Here is a 26,090-nt window from a genome sequence, read left to right on the forward strand (position 1 = left end):
AGCAATCTTGAGAATGAAAAACCGAGCTGGAGGAATCAGGCTCCCTGACTTCAGACTATACTACAAAGCTACAGTAATCAAGACAGTATGGTACTGGCACAAAAACAGAAAGATAGATCAATGGAACAGGATAGAAAGCCCAGAGATAAACCCACGCACATATGGTCACCTTATCTTTGATAAAGGAGGCAGGAATGTACAGTGGAGAAAGGACAGCCTCTTCAATAAGTGGTGCTGGGAAAACTGGACAGCTACATGTAAAAGAATGAGATTAGATCACTCCCTAACACCATACACAAAAATAAGCTCAAAATGGATTAAAGACCTAAATATAAGGCCAGAAACTATCAAACTCTTAGAGGAAAACATAGGCAGAACACTCTATGACATAAATCACAGCAAGATCCTTTTTGACCCACCTCCTAGAGAAATGGAAATAAAAACAAACATAAGCAAATAGGACCTAGTGAAACTTAAAAGCTTTTGCACAGCAAAGGAAACCATAAACAAGACCAAAAGACAACCCTCAGAATGGGAGAAAATATTTGCAAATGAAGCAACTGACAAAGGATTAATCTCCAAAATTTACAAGCAGCTCATGCAGCTCAATAACAAAAAAACAAACAACCCAATCCAAAAATGGGCAGAAGACCTAAATAGACATTTCTCCAAAGAAGATATACAGACTGCCAATAAACACATGAAAGAATGCTCAACATCATTAATTATTAGAGAAATGCAAATCAAAACTACAATGAGATATCATCTCACACCAGTCAGAATGGCCATCATCAAAAAATCTAGAAACAATAAATGCTGGAGAGGGTGTGAAGAAAAGGGAACATTCTTGCACTGCTGGTGGGAATGTGAATTGGTACAGCCACTATGGAGAACAGTATGGAGGTTCCTTAAAAAACTACAAATAGAACTACCACATGACCCAGCAATCCCACTACTGGGCGTATACCCTGAGAAAACCATAATTCAAAAAGAGTCATGTACCAAAATGTTCATTGCAGCTCTATTTACAATAGCCCAGAGATGGAAACAACCTAAGTGCCCATCATCGGATGAATGGATAAAGAAGATGTGGCACATATATACAATGGAATATTACTCAGCCATAAAAAGAAACAAAATTGAGCTATTTGTAATGAGGTGGATAGACCTAGAGTCTGTCATACAGAGTGAAGTAAGTCAGAAAGAGAAAGACAAATACCGTATGCTAACACATATATATGGAATTTAAGAAAAAAAAATGTCATGAAGAACCTAGGGGTAAGACAGGAATAAAGACACAGACCTACTAGAGAACGGACTTGAGGATATGGGGAGGGGGAAGGGTGAGCTGTGACAAAGCGAGAGAGTCATGGACATATATACACTACCAAATGTAAGGTAGATAGCTAGTGGGAAGCAGCCGCATAGCATAGGGAGATCATCTCAGTGGTTTGTGACCGCCTGGAGGGGTGGGATAGGGAGGGTGGGAGGGAGGGAGACGCAAGAGGGGAGAGATGTGGGAACATATGTATATGTATAACTGATTCACTTTGTTATAAAGCAGAAACTAACACACCATTGTAAAGCAATTATACCCCAATAAAGATGTTAAAAAAAAAAAAGAATGGTGCAGTCATTGTGGAAAAAGTATGGCTGTCCTCAAAATAATAAACATAGTCTTAACATTTGATCTAGCCATTTTCCTTCTGGGTATATAACTAAAAAAACTGAAAAGATGAACTCAAGCAATTGTCTGTAATCAGTGTTCATAGAAGCATTGTTCACAATAGCCAAAAGGTGGAAACAACCCAAATGTCCGTCAATGGATGAATGGATAAACAAAATGTGGTATATATAGTCTTTAAAAAAGAATGAAATTCTGATACATGCTACAGTGTAGATATACCTTGAAGACATTATGCTAAGTGAAATAAGCCAAACAAAAAAATACAAATGTTGTATGCGTCCACTTATATGAGGAAGCTTGAAGAGTTAAAAACAAAGAAATGAAGTAGAACAGAGATTATCAGGGGCTGGGGGAGGGAGAATGGGGCGGTATTGTTTAATAGGTGCAGAGTTTCACTTTGGGATTATGAAAAAGTTCTGGAAATTGATAATGGTGATGCTTTCACAACAATGTGAATGTACTATTTCCACTGTACTGTATACTTAAAAATTATTAAAATAAGGACTTTTATGTTATGTATTTTTACCACATTAAAAATGCATATAAAAAAAGGTCAAACTAATACCTCAGAATCTAATCCAGGGACTTCTCTGGTGGTCCTGTGGTTAAGAATCTGCTTTCCAATGCAGGGGACGCAGGTTTGGTCCCTGATCGGTGAACTAAGATCCCACATGCCGTGGGGCAACTACGCCCACACACCGCAACTACTGAGCCCGCACGCTCTGGAGCCCACACACCGCAACTAGAGAAGCCCACGCACTGCAACTAGAGAAGCCCATGCGTCGTAACAAGGAGCATGTGCACAGCAACGAAGCAAAGACCCAGCGCAGCTAAAAATTAAAAAAAAAAAAAGAATCTAATCCAGCACAGCATAGAATTTTTCCTTTGTGTATCTGTAACTTCTTTCTCTGACAGTAAGAAACATGACTCTCGTTATCATAATATATATATATTTTTTTACCTGTTTGTCATATATGTAAAGTAGTTTTAGAATTGCTAACCCATTTCCTGTGGGTTAAAGGATGTGAGAAATAAATTTAACAACCCAATTCAGTGTTTATTATACAGTTCTTTTGATTATTAGCCTTACAATATTCAGTCAGAACACTGTTGTTCAAAGTTATATAGGTTAGCTCTTTTCTACCCTTTGCAAGTGTGGAATGTCATACATTTGTAATACAGTTAGATTCATTTGTCATACTCTGCTTTTCGTCTTGGGTTTCCCCCACAGCACTGTTTCCCCAACAGACAAAAAGCAGTAAGTGTTGGTGAGGGTATGGAGAAATCAGAACCCTCATACACTGCTTGTGGGAATGTAAAATGGTACAGCCACTTGGGAAACAGTTTGGTAGTTCCTCAAAAAATTAAACACAGAGTTACCATAGGACCTAGATATTCTACTTTTAGAGAAATAAATTTCTACTCAAAAGAAATAAAATCATAAATCCCCACCAAAACTTACAGACTAATGTCCATAGTACCATTATTCATAATAGCCAAAAAGTGGAAAAAAAAACAAATTTCCATCACTGAGAAACTATATGTATATATATATATATATATAGTTTATAAACTATATATATATATATATATATATATATATATATATATATAAATTTGGCCATAAAAAGGAATGTAGTACTCATACATGCTACAAAATGGATGAACCTTAAAAACATTATGGTAAGTAAAAGAAACTAAAGACAAAAGGCCACATATTTTATTATCCATTTATATGAAATATCCAGAATAGGCAAATCCATAGAGACAGGAAATAGATTAGTTGCAAGGGGCTGGTGGGGGGGTGGGCAGTGACTTCTAGTGGGTCTGTGGTTTCTTTCGGGGGTGATGAAAATGTTCTGGAATTACTAGAGGTTATGTTTGCATAATCTTGTAAGTATACTAAAAACAATGGAATTGTATACTTTTAAGTGGTGAATTTTACAGTATGTGAATTTTATATCAATTTTTTAAATTAACCATATATATGTCTATAAAGTCATTCTCAAAATGTTTCGGATTAAAACAATATGGACCACATCTCTGACCACAATGTAATTAAATTAGAAATTAATAAGACAATAATATTTCTATGTTTAGAAATTAAGAAACTCACTTTTTTTAATTGAGTTTTTTTTTTTGAAGTTAGTTTCTGATGTACACAAAAGTGATTCAGATATATATTCTTTTTAATAGTCTTTTCCATTATAATTTACCACAAGATATTGAATATAGTTCCCTGTGCTATACAGTAGGACCTTGTTGTTTATCTATTTTATATATAGTAGTTTGTATTTCCTAATCCCAAACTCCTCTAATTCCCTCCCCCTACCACCCCACTTTTCCTGTTGGTAACCACGTTTGTTTTCTATGTCTGTAAGTCTGTTTCTGTTTTGTAAATAAGTTTATTTGTATCATATTTTAGATTCCACATATAAGTGATATCACATGATATTTGTTTTTCTCTCTCTTACTTCACTTACTATGATAATCTCTAAGTCCATCCGTGTTGCTGCAAATGGCATTATTTCATTATTTCTTGTGGCTGAGTAATATTCCATTGTATATATGTACATCTTCTTTATCCATTCATCTGTCAATGGAAATTTAGGTTGCTTCCATGTCTTGGCTTTTATAAATAGTGCTGCTATGAACACTGGGGTGCATGTATTTAAGAAACTCACTTTTAAATAAAGTTTGCATCAAAAAGAAATTATAATGTAAAATATAATATATTGAATTAAATAAAAATGTAAAAATCTATTGATACCCTGTTTTAAGAAATAGAGTTCAAGGGCTTCCCTGGTGGCGCAGTGGTTAAGAGTCTGCCTGCCGAGGCAGGGGACACGGGTTTGTGCCCTGGTCCGGGAAGATCCCACATGCCGCGGAGCGGCTAGGCCCGTGAGACATGGCCGCTGAGCCTGCGCGTCCGGAGCCTGTGCTCCGCAACGGGAGAGGACACAACAGTGAGAGGCCTGCATACCCAAAAAAAAAAAAAAAAAAAAAGGATTATTTTAGGGTAAGTTAATAAAATTGTCTCACAAAAAGAGAAAACCTGAATAGACCAACAAGTATGGAATAATTTGAAAATATTTTAACCCTAAAAATGATACCAGTTCAGCACTTTATGGAAGAGCTTTTACGACATCGTTTTATTGTGAGATCATTCTCTTACATTATGATCAGAGAATGAGAACAGAGGAGAAAAAATGATGGAAATCTTCCAAACTATTCTTTGATGATAGTGTAACCTTTAATTTCAAAATCAGACAAAAATAGTACAAACAATGAAAACCGGAAACCAGACTTGTGAGCTTCAATGCAAAAATCCTAAGTGAAATCTAGCAATCTATTCTAAAAGAGTAACATGTTATGACCAAGCAGGTTTTTCCTAAGCATTCAGGGATGATTAAATATTATCTCAATGTAATAATCTACCTTAACTTTAGCTACATCCCACAAACTTTGAAATACTGTGTTTTTATTACTGGTCAGTTAAAAATAATTTTGAGTTTTGATTTTTACTTGTGCATTATTTAGAACTGTGTTAACTTCCAAATATTTAGGCTTTTCAAGTTTAACTTTATAATGGTAAAAAAACACAGTCTGTGAGAACTCAGACTTTTGAATTTTATTGTTTGATGGCCCAGACCAGAGTCTGTCTTAGTCTGTTCAGACTGCTATAACAAAATACCATCAGCTGGGTACCTTATAAACCGATATTTACTTCTCACAGCTCTAGAGGCTGCCAAGTCCAAGATCAAGTCTTCAGCAAGGCCCCATTCTGGTGAAGGCCCTCTTCCTGGTTCACAGCCAGTGCCTTCTCACTGTGTCCTCACATGATGGAAGGGGGCTAGGAAGCTCTCTAGGGTATCTCTTTATAAGAGCACTAATCTCATTAATGAGGATTCCACCATTATGACTTAAGCACCTTCAAAAGGCTCCAAGTTCCATCACCATTATATTGGGCTTCAACATATGAATATGTGAGGGATACAAACATTCAGACCACAGAGTGGTCTATCGCAGTGAATGTTTCCTGTGCACTTGAAAAGATGTGTATTCTGCAGTTATTGGGTGAAGTGTTCTATAAATGTCAATTAAGTCAAAGTCATTGGTGGTGGCGTTCAAGTCTTGTATTGTACCTGACTTTTTGCCTAGCTGTTCTATCAGTTACTGAAAGAGGGGAGTTAAAATCTTCAACTCTTGTTGTGGATATGCCCATTTTCCCTTTCATTTCTGTTAGTTTTTGCTTTATATATTTTGAAGTTCAATTATTCGGAGCATAGACATTTATCATTGTTATAGCTTTCTGACAGATTAATCCTTTTTCCACTATTAAATGCTCTGCTTTAATTCTGGAAATACTGAAGTGTGGATACTCCAGCCTTCATATGTTTAGAGTTTGCATGATATATCTTTCCTATCCATTTGCTTTCAACTCCCTGTGCGGTTTTATAAAACTATGGCTTTATTGAAGTATAACTGACATACAATAAATAAACTGCACGTGAAGTATGTAATTTCATGTTTTGATATATGCATAAACACACAAAACCATAATGATAATGAACATATCACCTCCAAAGTTTCTTCATGTCCCTAGTAATCCTTCCCTCTTCCCTCTCCCCCATCTTCTTCAAGCATTAACCTGCTATCACTATAGTTTACTTTGCATTTCCTAGAATTCTGTATACATTGAACCATTTTCATATAAACAAAAGCAGATTTCTTGAGCCAAAAAGACAAGAAGCCAACAGTTACTGAGGTCCATAGGAAGGCTGGGTGCTACCTCCAGAATGTCCTCCACGCAATGGGCTCGATGCAGCCTAGGCCCCAGGTCTCAGCTATCCAGTGAGAATCTGGGAGTAGTTTATATACAGTTTGGGGATTCACTCCCTCAGCATGGCCCTACCCCAGGATTTCGCCATGATTTCTGGACTTCTGTCCATTGACACTTCAGCTTTCAGCTTCCCTACAGGCAAAGAGCCAGGGTAATGTAAACCCTGCTCTGGGCTGTTCAAGGGTAGACTTCCCTCCAAGTTCTACCTGCTTTTGTTTGTCTCCAGAGCCTTCAAATAATTTTTTTGAATTTTCCCCATATTTTGTAATTATTATCTGTGGGAGGGTTTTGGTTCAATCAAGCTACTATGTCAATTACCAGAAGTCACTGCCATCTGAACATTTGATTCACGGGTATACCTCAGAGATATAGCAGACTTGGTTCCAGACCACAGCAATAAAGTGAATATTGCAATAAAGTGAGTCACACAAATTTTTTAGCTTCCCAGTGCATATAAAAGTTATGTTTACTATACCATAGTCTATCAAGTGTGCTTTTTTTAAAAAACAATGTCCATACCTACATTAAAACATGTTTTAGGGACTTCCCTGGTGGAGCAGTGGTTAAGAATCCACCTGCCAGTGTAGGGGACACGGGTTCGATCCCTGGTCCAGGATGATCCTACATGCCGTGGAGCAACTAAGCCCGTGCACCACAGCTACTGAAGCCCACTCTGTAGACTCACAAGCCACAACTACTGAAGCCCATGTGCCACGACTACTGAAGCCCATGCGCCTAGAGCCCGTGCTCTGCAACAAGAGAAGCCACCGCAATAAGAAGCCCACGCACTGCAACGAAAAGCAGCCCCCGCTTGCTGCAACTAGAGAAAGCCCGTGTGCAGCAACAAAGGCCCAGTGCAGCCAAAAATTAATTAATTTAAAAAATATAGCAAAGATGTCAATTCTAAAAAAAAATACTTTATTGCTAAAAAATGCTAACCATCATCTGAGCCTTCAACAAGTCATAATCTTTGTGCTGGTGGAGGGTCTTGCCTTGGTGTTGGTGGCCGCTGACTGATCAGGGTGGTGGATGCTGAAGGCTGGGGTGGCCGTGGCCATTTCTTAAAACAAGACAACAATGAAGTCCGCCGCATCGATTGACTCTTCCTTTCATGAACAATTTCTCTGTAGCATGCAATGCTGTTTGAGAGCATTTTATCCACAGTAGAACTTTTTCCAAATTGGAATCATTCCTATCAAACCCTGCTGCTGCTTTATCAACTAAGCAACATTCTAAATCTTTTGTTGTCATTTCAACAATCTTCAGAGTCTTCACCACAAATAGACCCTACCTCAAAGAAGCATTTTCTTTGCTCATTCATAAGAAGTAACTCCTCATCTGTTAAAGTTTTATCATGAGATTGCAACAATTCAATCATATCTTCAGGCTCCAGTTCTAATTCTAGTTCTCTTGCTGTTTATGACACATCTGCAGTTACTTCCTCCACTAAAGTCTTTAACCCCTGAAACTCATCATGAGGGTTAGAATCAAGTTCTTCCAAACCCCTGTTAATGTTGATATTTTGAGCTCTTCCCATGAATCACAAATGTTCTTAATGGCACCTAGAATGGTGAATCCTTTCCAGAAGGTTTGCAATTTACTTTACCCATATCTATCAGAGGAATTTCTATGGCAGCTATAGCCTTATGAAATGTACTTCTTAATAAGACTTGAAAGTCAAAATGACTCCTTGATCCATGGGCTGCAGGATAGATATTGTGTTAGCAGGCATGAAAACAATATGTATCTCATTATACATCTCCACTAGAGCTCTTGGGTGACCAGGTACCTTGTCAATGAGCAGTAATATTTTGAAAGAAATCATTTTTTCTGAGCTGTAGTTCTCAACAGTGGGCTTAAGATATTCAGTAGACCATGTTGTCAATAGACGTGCTGTCATGCAGGCTTTGTTGTTTTGTTTATAGAGCATAGGCAAAGTTGGTTTAGCAAAATTCTTAACGGCCCTAGGATTTTCAGAATGGTAAATAAGCATTGGGACCCAAAGTCACCGGCTGCATTAGCCCCCAACAAGAACATCAGCCTGTCCTTTGAAGCTCTGAAGCCAGGAATTGACTTCTCCTCTCTAGCTTAAAAGTCCTAGATGGCAACTTCTTCCGATATAAGGCGGTTTCCTCTACACTGATTCACTTGTTATTTAGTGTAGCCGCCTTCACTATCTGAGCCAGATCTCCTGGATGAGATGCTGCAGCTTCTGCATCAGCACCTGCTGCCGTACCTTTTGCTCTTTGAAGTTATGAAGATGACTTATTCTCTTAAATCTCATGAGCCAACCTCTGCTAGTTTCAGCTTTTTCTTCTGCAGCTTCCTCGCCTCTCTCAGCCTTCACAGAATTTAAGAGAGTTAGGACCTTGCTCGGGTTTAGTTGGCTTAAGGAAATGTTGTGGCAAATGTTGTGATCTGATCTTCTATCCAGACCACTAAAACCATCTCCATATCAGCAATAAGGCTGTTTCGTTCACGTGTTCACTGGAGTAGCACTTTTAATTTCCTTCAAGAAAGTATCTCTTGGAGGAGGAGGAGACAAGATGGCGGAGTAGAAGGACATGAGCTCACTTCTTATGGAAACATCAAAATCCCAACTGACTGCTGAACAACAATCAACAAAACAAACAAAAAACAAACAAACAAAGACACTGCAGCCTACCAGAAAAGATACCCTACATCCAAAAACAAAGCAGTCACAGGGACTTCCCTGGTGGTCCAGCAGTTGAGAACATGAGGCAGGGGAAGGGTAAGCTGGGATGAACTGAGAGAGTGGCATGGACATATATACACTACCAAACGTAAAATAGCTAGCTAGTGGGAAGCAGCTGCATAGCACAGGGAGATCAGCTCGGTGCTTTGTGACCACCTAGAGGGGTGGGATAGGGAGGGTGGGAGGGAGACGCGAGAGGGAGGAGATATGGGGATATATGTATATGTATAGCTGATTCACTTCGTTATAAAGCAGAAACTAACACACCATTGTAGAGCAATTATACTCCAATAAAGATGTTAAAAAAAAAAAAGACTCTGTGCTCCCAATGAAGGGGGCTCAGGTTCGATCCCTGGTCAGGGAACTAGATCCTGCATGCCACAACTAAAAGATCCCACATGCTGCAACTAAAGATCCCGCACACAGAAACGAAGATCCCGTGTGCCTCAATTAACACCCAGTACAGCCAAATAAACAAATAAATAAAATTTTTTTTAAAAAAAGAAGAAGCCAGGGCTTCCCTGGTGGCGCAGTGGTTGAAAGTCCGCCTGCCGATGCAGGGGACACAGGTTCGTGCCCCGGTCCGGGAAGATCCCACATGCCGCGGAGTGGCTGGGCCTGTGAGCCATGGCCACTGAGCCTGCGCGTCCAGAGCCTGTGCTCCACAACGGGAGAGGCCGCGACGGTGAGAGGCCCGTGTACCACAAAAAAAAAAAAAAAAAAAAGAAGCCACTAAATAGTAGGAGGAGCAAGACTGCAACAAAATCAAATCCCATACACCCTAGGTGGGCGGCCCACAAACAGGAAAATAATTATACCACAGAAGTTCTCCTATAGGAGTGAAAGTTCTGAGCTCCACTTCAGGCTCGCCAGCCTGGGGGTCTGGCAATGGGAGGAGGAGCCCCCAGAGAGTCTGGCTTTGAAGATGAGTGGGGTTTGATTGCAGGAATTCCACAGAACTGGGGGGAACAGAAACTCCACTCTTGGAGTGTGCACACAGGGTCTCATGTGTGCCAGGATCCAGGGAAAACAGCAGTGACATCGTAAGAGACTGGGCCAGATCTACTTGCTAGTATTGGAGGGTCTCCTGCAGAGGTGGGGGGGGGTGGCTGTGGCTCACTGTGGGGACAAGGCCACTAGCAGCAGTAGTTCTGGGGAGTACTCATTGGGGTGAGCCCTCTTGGAGGCTGCCATTTTCTCACCAGGACCTGGCTCACCCCGCAACAGCCTGAAGCCTCCAGTGCTGGGATGCCTCAAGCCAAACAACCAACAGGGTGGGAACACAGCCCCACGCCTCAGCAGACAGGCTGCCTAAAGTCTTCTTGAGTACACAGCTGCTGGATAATGAACACACACTCAGACACGACCCTGCCCACCACAGGGACCAGACCCAGCTCCACCCACCAGTGGGAAGCTACCAGTCCCTCCCACCAGGAAGCCTGCATAAGCCTCTTAGACAGCCTCATCCACCAGGGGGCAGACAGCAGAAGCTTGAAGAACTAAAACACTGCAGCCTGCGGAACAAATCTGCAATCACAAAAATGAGACAAAATGAGATGACAGAGGAATATGTCCCAGATAAAGGAACAAGATAAAACCCCAAAAGAACAACTAAGTGAAGTGGAGATAGGCAATTTATCTGAAAAAAAGAGTAATGATAGTGAAGATGATCCAAGATCTCAGAAAAAGAATGGAGGCACAGATCGAGTAGACATAAAAAATGTTTAATAAAGACCTAGAAGAACTAAAGAACAAACAAACAGAGATGAACAATACAATAACTGAAATGAATAATACACTAGAAGGAATCAATAGCAGAATAACAGAGGCAGAAGAACAGATAAGTGACCTGGAAAGCAGCATGGTGGAAATCACTGCCACAGAACAGAATAAAGAGAAAAGAATGAAAAGAAATGAGAACAGTCTAAGAGACCTCTGGGAAAACATGAAATGCACCAACATTTGCATTATAGGGGTCCCAGAAGGAGAAGAGAGAGAGAAATGGCCTGAGAAAATATTTGAACAGATAATAGCTGAAAACTTCCCTAACATGGGAAGGGAAACAGTCACCTAAGTCCAGGAAGTGCAGAGAGTCCAAGGCAGGAGAAACCCAAGGAGGAACACACTGAGACAGATAGTAATCAAACTGACAAAAATTAAAGACAAAGAAAAAATATCAAAAGCAACAAGGGAAAAGCAACAAACAATATACAAGAGAACTCCCCAAAGGTTGTCAGGTGATTTCTCAGCAGAAACTCTGCAGGCCGGAAGGGAGTGGCACAATATACTTAAAGTGATGAAAGGGAAGAACCTACAGCCAAGAATACTCTACCCAGCAGGGCTGTCATTCAGATTCAACATAGAAATCAAAAGCTTTACAGACAAGCAAAAGCTAAGAGAATTCAGCACCACCATCCAGCTTTGCAACAAGTGCTAAAGGAACTTCTCTAGGTGGAAAAGAAAAGGCCACAACTAGAAACAAGAAAATTATGAATGAAAAGCTCAGTGGTAAAGGCAAACGTACAGTAAAGGTAGGAAATCATCTGCACACAGATATGGTATCAAATCAGCAATTGTGAGAAGAGGAGAGCACAAACGCAGGATATCGGAAATGCATTGGAAATGAAAAGACTAGCACCTTAAAACAATCTATATTGTTGTTTATATACAGACGTCTATATCAAAACCTCATGGGAACAGCAAACTGAAAATCTACAATAGATACACACAAAAAGGAAAAAGCAATCCAAACACAACACTAAAGTAAGTCATCGAATCACAAGAGAAGAGAATGAAAGAGGAAGGGAAGAAAAAACACAAAACCAAATCCAAAACAATTAACAAAATGGCAATAAGAACATACATATGATAATTACCTTAAATGTAAGTGGATTAAATGCTCCAACCAAAAGACACAGACTGGCTGAATGGATACAAAAACAAGACCCCATACATATGCTGTTTATAAGAGACCTACTTTAGATCAAGGGACACATACAGACTGAAAGTGAGGGGGTGGAAAAATGTATTCCATGCCAATGGAAATCAAAATAAACCTGGAGTAGGGCTTCCCTGGTGGCGCAGTGGTTGAGAGTCCGTCTGCCGATGCAGGGGACACGGGTTCGTGCCCTGGTCCGGGAAGATCCCACATGCCGCAGAGCGGCTGGGCCCGTGAGCCATGGCCACTGAGCCTGCGCGTCCAGAGCCTGTGCTCCGCAACGGGAGAGGCCACAACAGTGAGAGGCCCGCGTACCACAAAAAACAAAAACAAAAACAAAATAAACCTGGAGTAGCAATTCTCATATCAGACAAAATAGACTTTAAAATAAAGACTGTTACAAGAGATGAAAAGGACACTACATAATGATCAAGAAATCAATCCAGGAAGATATAACAATTGGAAATATATATGCACCCAACATAGGAGCACCTCAATTTATAAGGCAAATACTAACAATCATAAAAGGAGAAATCAACAGTAACAATATATATAATAGTGGAGGGCTCTAACACCCTACTTTCATCAATGGACAGATGATCCAGGCAGAAAATCAATAAGGAAACACAAGCCTTAAATGACACATTAGACCAGATGGATTAAATTGATATTTATAGAGCATTCCATCCAAAAACAGCAGAATACACATTCTTCTCAAGTGCACATGCAACATTCTCCAGGATTGATCACAAGCTGGGCCACAAAGTGAGCTTCGGTAAATTTAAGAAAATTGAAGTCATATCAATCATCTTTTTCCGACCACAACGCTATAATATTAGAAATCAACTACAAGAAAAAACTGTAAAGAAACTGAGTCTTAGCCTAGGAAGCTTTACTTGTTCACTTCCGATACTAAACCTATTAAATATTTTTTAAGGATAAAAGAAATCTTTAATAAAATCATTATAAGGCTCAAACAGAAATTTAGAGTTCAGAGAGAAAACTACCATGTATGGCAATAAAGCTGAAAGAATTTTTAGCAACAGAAACATAACTGTAGTGCCAGAAAAAGAGTTCAAAAGCTTTTTTCATGAAATGATCAGATACGGGCAAATAGATTTATGTACCAAGAGGTTCATCAAGGTATTTTGTATAATTGCAAAATCACTGGAAACAACCTAACTTTTTAAAACTAGGGGAGGGGGAGGTGGTGGCGGTGACGCGATTCTTTCCACGTTGGAGGGGCCGGGCCGCTGTCGGAGTCGCCGCGGCTGCCATGTGACATGGCACAGCTAAAGATTTAGCACCAGAGCCAGAGCTGCCCCGCCAGTCGTCGAGCAGGTCATCACCCGCTAATTCCTGTCCCGGAGGGCAGCTCCAGCCTGCACAGCGGTTAGTGAGCTGTCCCTGCCAACGTCATCTCCTCTTTCCTCCCTGAGTTTGCCAGGAGCATGAAAGAAGGCCCAGGGACGCCCTAAACCCCTTCTGCTCCTGCCCATTGCAAGTGCCACTACCACCATGGGCCTCACCTTCTTCTCCCTCTTCTCGCATCTCTTCGGCAGGAAGCAGATGTGTATTTTGATGGTTGGATTGGATGCTGCTGGCAGGACGACCATTCTGTATAAACTGAAGTTAGGAGAGATAGTCACCACCATTCCTACCACTGGTTTTAATGTGGAAACAGTAGAATATAAGAACGTTTGTTTCACAGTATGGGAGGTTGATGGTCAAGATAAATAAAATTAGGCCTCTCTGGAGGCATTACTTCCAAAATACCCAGGGTCTTATTTTTGTGGTAGATAGCAACGATCGTGAAAAAATTCAGAAAGGAGCAGAAGAGCTGCAGAAAATGCTTCAGGAAGATGAGTTGCGAGATGCAGCGTTGCTGCTTTTTGCAAACAAACAGGATTTGCCAAATGCTACGGCCATTAGGGAAATGACGGATAAATTAGGTCTTCAGTCTCTTCGTAACAGAACATGGTATGTTCAAGCCACTTGTGCTACACAAGGAACCGGTCTGCATGAGGGACTTGACTGACTGTCAAATGAGCTTTCAAAACGTTAAATGAAACTAGATATCTAACCAAGGACACATTTGATAGAACTGGTCTAGGCTTGTTACAACAAAATTAGTTTGCATCTTGGTTATTAAACAGTATCTGGGACTGGTTTGGGCAGAATATTACAGCATTTAAACGTATTTTGTTGCCAGCTATTGTTTACCAAGTATAATGTTGCCATTTAGCAATATGCTTGGTTTTAAAGAGATTCTCCTTAACTTGGGGAAAAAAAGGTGTCCTCTTTTAATTTTACTTCCCTTAAGCCTGAACGCCTGGACATAGCTAATGTGACACCTTTAAATCAATCCATTTTGAATGTGTTTCTGAGCCCACAGTAAATAATGTTTTAAAGTTGTCCCCTTGCTATTTTATTGATACCTTTATCATTCCTGGGACAGTCTGATTTTTAAATCCTGCTGATTTAAAAAATGTAGCATTCCATGTGTATTTATTTTTCTCCCTTGCCAAAAAGATTTTTTAATACTGCTTGTACCAGCCAGGGAAGTGCTCCAAAACACTGTCCAGATCTTTTGCACTGAGGAATTTATATTTCCCCCCCATTATTGACTCCTGGCTTCCATCAGCCAAGCTTACCTTGGTGTGGTTTGGATTTGATAGCTAATTAATTCTGTGCTAGTTGCAAAGAGTTCATATTGAGATGATTTTTAGTACTCAGCAGGTTGTCTTCCTTTACATTGTATCTTTTTTATGTTGCATGTTGCTTTGGGTATCAGCCGGACTCTTTGCTCAGTATATGATAGTTCTGCTGCATGTTTTATTGTTTATTGGTGAACATGTCTTCATTAAGGGTTTTTGGAAAAGTCATCAAACTCAATGAATAAGTTTTCTCCATAACCCATTTGGAATTATTCCTAATAAAATGATAAAACATGAAAAATAATTAATTAATTAAAAAAATAAAACTAGGGGATTTGTTAAGTAAAATAGAAATTATTATATGGCCATTAAAAACTATATTTTGAAACCTACTTAGTTATGTGGGAGAATGTTAACAACATCATTAAAAGGTGGTTTCTAAAGAGCAAATATGGTATACTTTTTAATAACAGATTTATTGAGATATAATTCATATATCATGCAATTCACATATTTAAAGTGTACAATTCAATGGTTTTCAGTACATTTAGAATTTTGCTTATCCATTCATACACCACTGGACACCTAGCTGGTTTCGACCTCTTGAGTATTGTGAGTAACGTTGCTATAAACATGCGTGTACAAATATTTCTTCCAGACCCTCTTTCAATTATTTTGAGGAAAGTGGAATTGCTGGATTAAATGGTAAGTCTATGTTTAATTCTTTGAGGAACCACCATTCTCTTTTCCCCAGTGGTTGTACCATTTTACATTCTCACCACCAGTGCACAATTCCAATTTTTCCTCATCCTCACTGACACTTGTTATTTACCATTTTTTTGATAGCAGTCATTCTAATGGGTGTGAGGTGGTATCTCACTACAGTTTCAATTTGCATTTGCTGAATAACTAGTGATGTTGAACATCTTTTCATGTGCTTATCAGCCATTTGTGTATCTTCCTTAGAGAAAAGCCTATTCAAGTCCTTTGCCCACTTTTTAATCAGGTTGTTTGTTCTCTTGTTTAGTTTCAGGAGTTCTATATATATTCATATTAATCTCTGATTAATATTTGATTTTCAAATATTTTCTCCCATTTTATGAGTTTCCTTTTTACTTTGTTGATGTCTTTTGATGCACAAATTTTTAAAATTTTCATGAAATCCAATTGGTCTATTTTTATTTTTTTGTTGTTGTTGTCTGCGATTTTTTGGTGTCATATCCAATAAATCAAGGCCAGATCCAATGTCATGAAGCTTTTGCCCTATATTCTAAGAGTTGTATAGTTTTAGGTCTTATATTTAGGTCATGGATCCATTTTGAATTGCTATAGATTGAATTGTGTTCCCCCCCAATTCATATTTAAGCCCTAACCCCCAATGTGAGCGTATTTGGAGATGGATCTTTAAGAGGTAATTAAGGTTAAATGAGGTTATAAGGGTGGGTTCCTAATCCTACAGGATTAATGACCTTATAAGAAGAGGAAAAGAAATCAGAGTGCCCCCTCCACCCTCTCTCCATATGTACTGAGGAAAGGCCAGATAAGCACACAGCAAAAGGCAGTCATCTGCAATGCAGGAGGAAGGCCTTCACCAGACACCAACTCTATTGGCACCTTAATCTTGGACTTCCCAGGCTCCAGAAGTGTGAGAAAATTAAATTTACATTGTTTAGCTACCCAGTCTGTAGTATTTTGTTACAGCAGCCCGAGCTCATACATGAGCTTATTTTTGTATATGGTGTGAGGGTCTAACATCATGTTTGCATGTGGATGTACAGTTTTCTCAGCACCATTTCATGAAAAGCCTGTCCTTTCCCCATTGAATACTCTTTGTCCCCTTGTGGAAAATCATTTGACTATTTATGTGAGGGTTACTTCCGGGCTCTCTATTCTTTTCGGGTAGTCTATATATGTAGGCCTTTTGCCAGTATTACACTGTTTTGACTACTATGGCTTAATACTAAGTTGTGAAATCAGGATGGCAAGTCCTCTAGCTTTGTTCTTTTTCAAGATAGTTTTGGATATTCAGTGTCCCTTGAGATTCTATATGTATTTTAGAATGGGTTTTTCCATTTGTGCAAAAACTGTCACTGGAATTTTGATAATGACTTCATTGAAATGGTAGATTTCTTTGGTAATACTGATAATCTTAACAATATTAAGATTTCCAATGAGAACATGGAATGTCTTTCCATTTGCTCATGCATTCTTTAATTTCTTTTAGCAGTGTTTTGTAGTTTTCATTGTACATGTCCTTCACCTCCTTGCTTCCTAAGTATTACTAAGTATTTTATTCTTTTTGATGCTAATGTAAATGGAATTGTTTTCTTAATTTCCTTTTGGTTCACTGTTAGTGTGTAGAAGTGCAACTGACTTTTTGTGTTGATTTTGTATCCTGTGACTCTACTGAAATTGTTTATAAGTTCTAACAATTTGTGTATGTGTGTGGAATCTTTAGAGTTTTCTACCTATCATATCATTTGTGTACAGAGATCATTTTACTTCTTCCTTTCCGATTTGGATGCCTTTCATTTCCTTTTCTTGCCTAACCGCTCTGGTTAGAATTCCCAAGACTCTGTTAAATAGATATGGTGAAAGTGGACCTTTTTGTCTTGTTCCTGATCTTAGAGGAAAAGCTTTCAGACTTTCACCTTTGAGTGAAAGATGTTCACTGAGGGGTTTTCGTATACAGCTTTTATTATGTTGAGGTATTCCTTCTATTCATAGTTTGTTGTGTGTTTTTTTTATCATAAAAAGCTGTTAAATTGTGTAAAATGCTTTTATGCAACAATTGAGATAATCATGTGGTTCTTTTCCCTTTCTACTGTTAATGTAATGTATTACAATGATTGGTTTTCCTATGTTGAACCATCCTTAAATTCCGGGGATAAATCCGATTTGGTCATGGTATATAGTCCTTTTCCTTTTGAGAAAACTTGGCACAAAGCAAATATTATTTTACCTTTACGAGTTACAAAAAGGGAATCCGTCTTTTGTGTTTCCATACAAATTGCGAAATTTTTTGTTCTAGTGCTCTGAAAAATGCCAGTGGTAGTTTGATAGGGATTGCATTGAATCTGTAGATTGCTTTGGGTAGTATAGTCATTTTAACAATGTTGATTCTTCCAATCCAAGAACATGGTATATCTCTCCATCTGTTTGTGTCATCTTTAATTTCTTTCATCAGTGTCGTATAGTTTTCTGCATGCAGGTCTTTTGCCTTCTTAGGTAGGTTTATTCCTAGGTATTTTATTCTTTTTGTAGCAATGGTAAATGGGATTGTTTCCTTAATTTCTCTTTCTAATCTTCCACTGTTATTGTATAGGAATGCAAGAGATATCTGTGTATTAATTTTGTATCCTGCAACTTTGCTAAATTCATTGATAGCTCTAGTAGTTTTCTGGTAGCATCTTTAGGATTTTCCATGTATAGTATCATGTCATCTGCAGACAGTGAGTTTTCCTTCTTCTTTCCCCAATTGGATTCCTTTTATTTCTTTTTCTTCTCTGATTGTCATGGCTAGGACTTCCAAAACTATGTTGAGTAATAGTGGTGAGAGTGGGCACCCTTGTCTTGTTCCTGATATTAGAGGAAATTCTTTCAGGTTTTCACCATTAAGAATAACGTTTGCTGTGGGTTTGTCATATATTGCCTTCATTATGTTGAGGAAGGTTCCCTCTGTGCCCACTTTCTGGAGAGTTTTTATCATAAATTGATGTTTAATTTTCTCAAAAGCTTTTTCTGCATCTATTGAGATGATTCTATGGTTTTATTCTTCAGTTTATTAAGATGGCATATCACATTGATTGATTTGCATATATTGAAGAATCCTTGCATCCCTTGGATACATCCCACTTGATCATGGTGTATGATCCTTTTAATGTGTTGTTGGATTCCATTTGCTAGTATTTTGCTGAGGATTTTTGTGTCCATGATCATCAGTGATATTGGCCTGTAATTTTTTTGTGTGATATCTTTGTCTGGTTTTGGTATCAAGGTGATGGTGGCCTCGTAGAATGAGTTGGGGAGTGTTTCTCCCTCTGCAATTTTTAGGAAGAGTTTGAGAAGGATAGGTGTTAGCTCTTCTCTAAATGTTTGATAGAATTTGCCTGTGAAGCCATCTGATCCTGGACTTTTGTTTGTTGGGAGTTTTAAAATCACAGTTTCAATTACAGTACTTGTGATTGGTCTGTTCATATTTTGTTTCTTTCTGGTTCAGTTTGGGGAGGTTGTACCTTTCTAAAAATCTGTCCATGTCTTTTAGGTTGTCAATTTTATTGGCATATAGTTGCTTGTACTAGTCTCTTATGATCCTTTGTATGTCTGTGGTGTCCATTGTAATGTCCCCGTTTTCATTTTTAATTTTATTGATTTGAGCCCCCTCCCTCTTCTTCTTGATGAGCCTGGCTAAAGGTTTATCAATTTTTTTTTCTTTTTTTTCGGTATGTGGGCCTCTCACTGTTGTGGCCTCTCCCGTTGCAGAGCACAGGCTCTGGACGCGCAGGCTCAGTGGCTCATGGGCCCAGCCGCTCCGCGGCATGTGGGATCTTCCCAGACCAGGACACGAACCCGTGTCCCCTGCATCAGCAGGCGGACTCTCAACCACTGTGCCACCAGGGAAGCCCTAAAGGTTTATCAATTTTATTTATCTTTTCAAAGAACCAGTTTTTACTTTCATTCATCTTTTCTATTAGTTTCTTCATCTCTATTTCATCTATTTCTGCTTTGATCTTTACGATTTGTTTCTTTCTACTAACTTTGGGTTTTGTTCTTCTTTCTCTAGTTGCTATAGGTGTAAGGTTAGGTTGTTTATTTGAGATTTTCCTTGTTTCCCGAGGTAAGTCTCTATTGCTATAAACTTCCCTCTTAGAACTGCTTTTGCTGTGTCCGATAGGTTTTGGATTGTCGTGATTTCATTTTCATTTGTCTCTAGGTATTTTATGATTTCCTCTTTGATTTCTTCAGTGATCCATTGGTTGTTTAGAAGCTTATTGTTTAACGTCCAACGTGTTTGTGTTCTGTACACTTTTTTTCTTTCTTGTAGTTGATTTCTAATCTCACAGCATTATTGTCATTAAAGATAATTGTTATGACTTCAATTTTATTAACACATTATTGACCAGAGACGTATTAATACATCTTTTGTTACCCGGATGTTATTGACCAGAGATGTATCAATATGTTCTTAGAGAGTGCTACTTAGAGAGTGCTACAATTAATATCACTGTGCAATTTGTTAGAGCATAAATTGATCAAGGTTCTTTATACAACTTACAATTGTCATTATCATTCACATTTTGCTCCATTAAGTTTTTGTTCCAACCTTGTATATATTATATACATAAAATCTTCCAAAATGACGCATCGCAAAATTTTGAGCGAAGAAGAATTTTTCAGTCAATTTTATGCACATACTTTCTCTGATTGTCTGATTGACACATGTACTAGTGTCTCAGAAGATGATAGTTTTTCAGAATACAGTTCTGATTCAGATGATGTGAATATTAGACCAATAAAAAGATTTTTAAAAATAGTGACTGATTCTGATACAAAAAGTGAAAATGAAACTCAGGGTGCCAGAGAATGCACCTTTGCTTCTACAGAATAGTGAATTGAAAACAACATTTCATGAAAATTAGAAGATTTTACAGGTATGTCAAGTGTCTCTATTGAAGGCAATAACCCACAAAGTGTTAGTGAAATAAAAGAATTAATTTTTGGCCAGCCAAAATAAAAATCACCAGCTAAAGGCATTACTTTCTGCAAAAATTCCTGGGTCGATAATCAGTAAAATTTACCGAGGCTCACTTTGTGGCCCAGCATGTGATCAATCCTGGAGAATATTCCATGTGCACCTGAGAAGAACGTGTATTCTGCTGTTTTGGATGGAACGCTCTATAAATATCAATTTAGTCCATCTGGTCTAATGTGTCATTTAAGGCCTGTGTTTCCTTATTGATTTTGTCTGGATCATCTGTCCATTGATGAAAATAGGGTGTTAAGAGTCCCACACTGTTTTTGTGTTATTGCTGATTTCTCCTTTTATGGTTGTTAGTAATTGCCTTATAAATTGAGGTGCTCCTATGTTGGATGCATATATATCTACAATTGTTATATCTTCTTCTTGGATTGATCTCTTGATCATTATGTAGTGTCCTTTTTGTCTCTTGTAACAGTCTTTATTTTAAAGCCTATTTTGTCTAATATGAGTATTGCTACTCCAGCTTTCTTTTGACTTCCATTGGCATAGAATACATTTTTCCACCCCCTCACTTTCAGTCTGTATGTTTCCCTGGATCTAAAGTGGGTCTCTTGTAAACAGCATATATACAGCTTGTTTTGTATCCATTCAGCCAGTCTATGTCTTTTGGTTGGAGCATTTAATCCATTTACATTTAAGGTAATTATCATATGTATGTTCTTATTGCCATTTTGTTAATTGTTTTGGATTTGGTTTTGTGTTTTTTCTTCCCTTCCTCTTTCATTCTCTTCTCTTGTGATTCGATGACTTACTTTAGTGTTGTGTTTGGATTGCTTTTTCCTTTTTGTGTGTATCTATTGTAGATTTTCAGTCTGCTGTTCCCATGAGGTTTTGATATAGACATCTGTATATAAACAACAATACAGATTGTTTTAATTCAATAAAGACAATATAGATTGTCTATAATTTCCAATGCATTTCCGATATCCTGCGTTTGTGCTCTCCTCTTCTCACAATTGCTGATTTGATACCATATCTGTGTGCAGATGATTTCCTACCTTTACTGTACGTTTGCCTTTACCAGTGAGCTTTTCATTCATAATTTTCTTGTTTCTAGTTGTGGCCTTTTCTTTTCCACCTAGAGAAGTTCCTTTAGCACTTGTTGCAAAGCTGGATGGTGGTGCTGAATTCTCTTAGCTTTTGCTTGTCTGTAAAGCTTTTGATTTCTATGTTGAATCTGAATGACAGCCCTGCTGGGTAGAGTATTCTTGGTTGTAGGTTCTTCCCTTTCATCACTTTAAGTATATTGTGCCACTCCCTTCCGGCCTGCAGAGTTTCTGCTGAGAAATCACCTGACAACATTTTGGGAGTTCTCTTGTATATTGTTTGTTGCTTTTGATATTTTTTCTTTGTCTTTAATTTTTGTCAGTTTGATTACTATCTGTCTCAGTGTGTTCCTCCTTGGGTTTCTCCTGCCTGGGACTCTCTGCACTTCCTGGACTTGGATGACTGTTTCCTTTCCCATGTTAGGGAAGTTTTCAGCTATTATCTGTTCAAATATTTTCTCAGGCCCTTTCTCCCTCTCTTCTCCTTCTGGGACCCCTGTAATGCAAATGTTGGTGCATTTCATGTTTTCCCAGAGGTCTCTCAGACTGTTCTCATTTCTTTTCATTCTTTTCTCTTTATTCTGTTCTGTGGCAGTGATTTCCACCATGCTGCCTTCCATGTCACTTATCCGTTCTTTTGCCTCAGTTATTCTGCTACTAATTCCTTCTAGTGTATTTTTCATGTCAGTTATTGTATCATTCATCTCTGTTTGTTCTTTAGTTCTTCTAGGTCTTCGTTAAACATTTATTCTTCTTCTTGATCTGTGCCTTCATTCTTTTTCTGAGATCTTGGATCATCTTTACTATCATTACTCTGAATTTTTTTCAGATAAATTGCCTATCTCCACTTCGCTTAGTTGTTCTTCTGGGGTTTTATCTTGTTCCTTTATCTAGGACATATTCCTCTGCCATCTCATTTTTTCTAACTATCTGTGATTGCAGTTCCTGTTCCACAGGCTGTAGGGTTGTAGTTCTCTTGCCTCTGCTGTCTGCCACCTGAGGCTGTCTGGTGGGAGGGACTGGTACCTGCCCACTGGTGGGTGGAGCTGGGTCTGGTTCCTCTGGTGGGCAGGGTTGTGTTTGAGTGTGTGTGCATTATTGGGTGGCTGTTTATTAAGGAAGACACTAAGCAGCCTGTCTGCTGATGCATGGGGCTATGTTTCAGTCCTGTTGGTTGTTTGGCCTGAGGTGTCCCAGCACTGGAGCCTTCAGGCTGTTGTGTGGTGCCAGGTCTTGGTGAGAACATGGCACCCTCCTAGAGGGCCCACACCAATGAGCACTTGCCACAGGCACCGCCACCAGTGTCCCTTTCCCCACAGTGAGTCACAGTTGCCTCCTACCTTGCAGGGTACCCTCCAACGATAGCAGCTAAGTCTGGCCCAGTTGCTTATGAGGTCACCGCTTTTTTCCCTGGGTCCTGGTGCACATGAGACCCTGTGTACACCCTCCAAGAGTGGAGTTTCTCTTTCCCCCAGTCCTGTGGTCAAACCCCAGTGGCTTTCAACATCAGACTCTCTGGGGGCTCTTCCTCCCATTCCCAGGCCCGCAAGCTGAGGAGCCCGACATGACGTTCTGAACTTTCACTCCTGTAGGAGAACTGCTGTGGTATAACTATTTTCCACCCAGTGTGTATGGGATTTGATTTTATGTTGATTGCACCTGTCTTACCATCTCTTTGTGGCTTCTTCTTTGCCTTTGGATTTAGGATTTAGGGTATCCTATCTTTTTTGGTAGGTTCCAGCTTTTTTTTTTTTTTTTTTTTGGTCAGTGGTTTTTCAGCAGTTAGTTGTGATTCTGGTGTTTCCATAAGAAGGGGTGAGCTCACATCCTTCTACTCTACCATCTTGCCTCCTCTCCTTCCATAAACTCTTTTCAGGGACATATTTTGTTGATATATTTTTTTCCTTTGAATGGGCCACACTTTCCTGTTTTTTTGTATGCCTTGTAATGTTTTTGTTGAATACTGGACATTTGAATCTAATAATGTGGTAGCTCTGGAAATCAGATTCTTCCCCCTTCCCCAGGGTTTGCTGTTGTTGTTGTTTTTGATTGCCATAGGCTGTCTCTGTCCTGAGAATCAGCCTAAGGTGTAAAGTTAAGGGCTTATGTCTTTTCTGAGACTCTTCTTAGGCATGCGTAATCACTTTCTAATTTTACCCATATATGCAGTTGTTTTTTAATAGTCTAGACTTTAATGTCTGTCTCCCAAAAGAGAAAAAGCAAAAAATGAAGGGGGGATGAGGAGTGCTGGCCTTTAAATATCTTGAAAGACACTTGAGCCAGATGGGGTAGGGGCTTGCAATAATGGGAGGAGGTGCAACAACAATGGCTCCCCTCTAGCTCTATTTGTCTGCACCTCTGTGATCAGAAGCAGCAATCAACAATCATATAACAGAACCCTGATATTTGAAAGAAAAGGTACTTGTTGCCCACCCTGACTCTCACAAGCTGGGTGCAAGTTGCTCCAGGAACACAGTCACACAGATTGTGTGTTGGGAATTGGTAGCTGCTACTGTGCCAAGTGCTGATTATTGACAGAAGTTTACCATCCAAGGGTTCCCCTAAAAGTTACCTGTGTTCAACAGACTCCAGAGCTCCAAAAGTTACATCAGATGATTCTGCTGGTGCAATTTTTGCCTAGTTGGGTAGACAGGTTCCTGGTGTGTCTGGCTCCACCATCTTCCCAGTAGCTTCCTTTTTTAAAAAAAAAACAAAACAGTTTTGTTTTCATTCATTTTCTCTGTCATTTTTCTAATTTATATTTCATTCATCATCTCTGTTCTAATCTTTATTATTTATTCCTTGTGCTAGCTTTTGGTTTAATTCCTCCCTCCCTTCTAAGGACAGTTTGGGGCAGATTTAGGATTCTTGATTGACACTTTTGGGTGTTTTTCTTTTGGCACTTTGAATATACCAGCCCACTGACCTCTGGCTTCCAAAGTTTCAAGTGAGAAACCTGCTGATAATCTTACTGAAGATCACTTCTATGTGATGAATCACTTCTCTCTTGCTGCTTTCAAGATTTTCTTTTGCTTTCAACAGTTTCTGTGTCTCAGTGTGACCTTCTTTGAATTCATCTTATTAGAAGTTCATTAAGGTTCTTGAGTGTTTATGTTCATGTCTTTCTTCAAATTTGGGAAGTTTTTAGGCATTATTTCTTCAAATAATCCCTTTGCTCCTGTCTGTCTCTCTCTTCTTCTGGGACTTCCACAATGCATGTTGATACTCTGGGATCTAGTGAGTTTTTCATTCAAGTTACTGTACTTTTCAGCTCCAGAATCTCTTTTTGGTGTGTTCTTATACTTTCTCTTTATTCATAGTTCCATTTTGTTCATACATCATTATCTTGACTTTCTCCGTGTATTCCTTTAATTTTTTGAGCATCTTTAAGACAGGTTTTTTTAAATTCTTTTGTCTATTGGGTCTGCCGTATGGCATTTCTCACCAGTTTCTGTTGATTTTTTTTTCTTTGCATGGAAAAAAATTTTTTCCTGTTTCTTTGCACATCTTATAATTTTTTCCCTGAAAATTTAATATTTGAATCTAACAATGTAGTAAGTCTGGAAATCAGATTGTTCCATTTCTCAAGGGTTTCCTTTCATTTTGTTTACTTTATTGGTATTTTTGTTGGTATTTTTAGTTATTGGTATTTTTATTGTTTTATGCTCTCTCTCCCAGGGATAAGCCTGAGGTATAAACTTAAGGTCTTATCAGGTCTGAGTCTGTGTTTTTCCTTAGACATGTATGGTGATCTGTACATGGGTTGCTTTTGAATGTCCTAGTCCTTAAATGTCTCCCAAAACAAGGAGAAAAGATAAATAAAGATGGAGAGAAAAGTGCCAGCTCTTTAAATCTCCTAGAAGTTGTTTCAACTGTAGGGCTTGGGGCTTGCAACAATGGGAGGGGTGGTGCAGCAATGACTGCCCAGTTCTATGTCTGTACTTCCATTATCAGAAGCAGCAATCAACAATCAGAAAACAGGTCCCTGATATTTGGAGGACAGGGTCCTTATTGCCCACCTTGGGTCAGCAAGCTGCATGTAAGCTGCTCCTGGTCCAAATGCACAACTGACTGTCTCAGAGCTGAGGTTGGGGGATGGGTAGCAATTGCTGAAATTGACCAAAATTAACTGCAATTTCCCGTTCAAGCCTTCTCCTTGAAGTTGCAAGTCTGAATAGACTTCAGAGTTCCAACATAGCTATATCAAGCAGATTCTGTAAGTATAATTGTCCAGGAAAGAAGACAAGGTTCCCGACACTTCCTACTCTGTCTTCCCAGAATCCCAAAGCTCTTTTTATATATTGCTGAATTCCACTTATTAATGTTTCATTGAGGATTTTTTGCATCTGTATTCATGAGAGATATTAATCTGCAGTTTTCCTTTCTTGAATGGTCTTTGTATGGTTTTGGTATCAGGATAATACTGGCCTCACAAAATGAGT

At 38.9% G+C, this 26,090-nt stretch overlaps 1 protein-coding gene and 1 pseudogene across 6 annotated transcripts in view; one reads left to right on the plus strand and one right to left on the minus strand.

Annotated features, from left to right (window-relative positions):
* URGCP (upregulator of cell proliferation) overlaps nucleotides 1–26,090 on the minus strand; it is a 91,473-nt gene that overhangs the window by 56,011 nt on the left and 9,372 nt on the right. For 2 of the 6 annotated variants that reach the window (XM_089917893.1, XM_022593160.3), the window contains exon 2: nucleotides 24,221–24,342. The gene's annotated coding sequence lies outside the window, so the exon portion shown is untranslated. Of the gene's footprint in view, nucleotides 1–13,713; nucleotides 15,117–24,220; nucleotides 24,343–26,090 lie in introns of those variants that run through there. The other 4 variants (XM_089917892.1, XM_089917891.1, XM_089917890.1 and 1 more) reach the window with 4 other exon arrangements.
* Nucleotides 9,928–25,197, plus strand: LOC149748467 (ADP-ribosylation factor 4 pseudogene; annotated as a pseudogene).

Source organism: Delphinapterus leucas, chromosome 9, assembly GCF_059928025.1.
Source record: "Delphinapterus leucas isolate spDelLeu-1000000601 "Yukka" chromosome 9, BTC_Dleu_Yukka2, whole genome shotgun sequence".
NCBI classification, from domain to species: domain Eukaryota; kingdom Metazoa; phylum Chordata; class Mammalia; order Artiodactyla; family Monodontidae; genus Delphinapterus; species Delphinapterus leucas.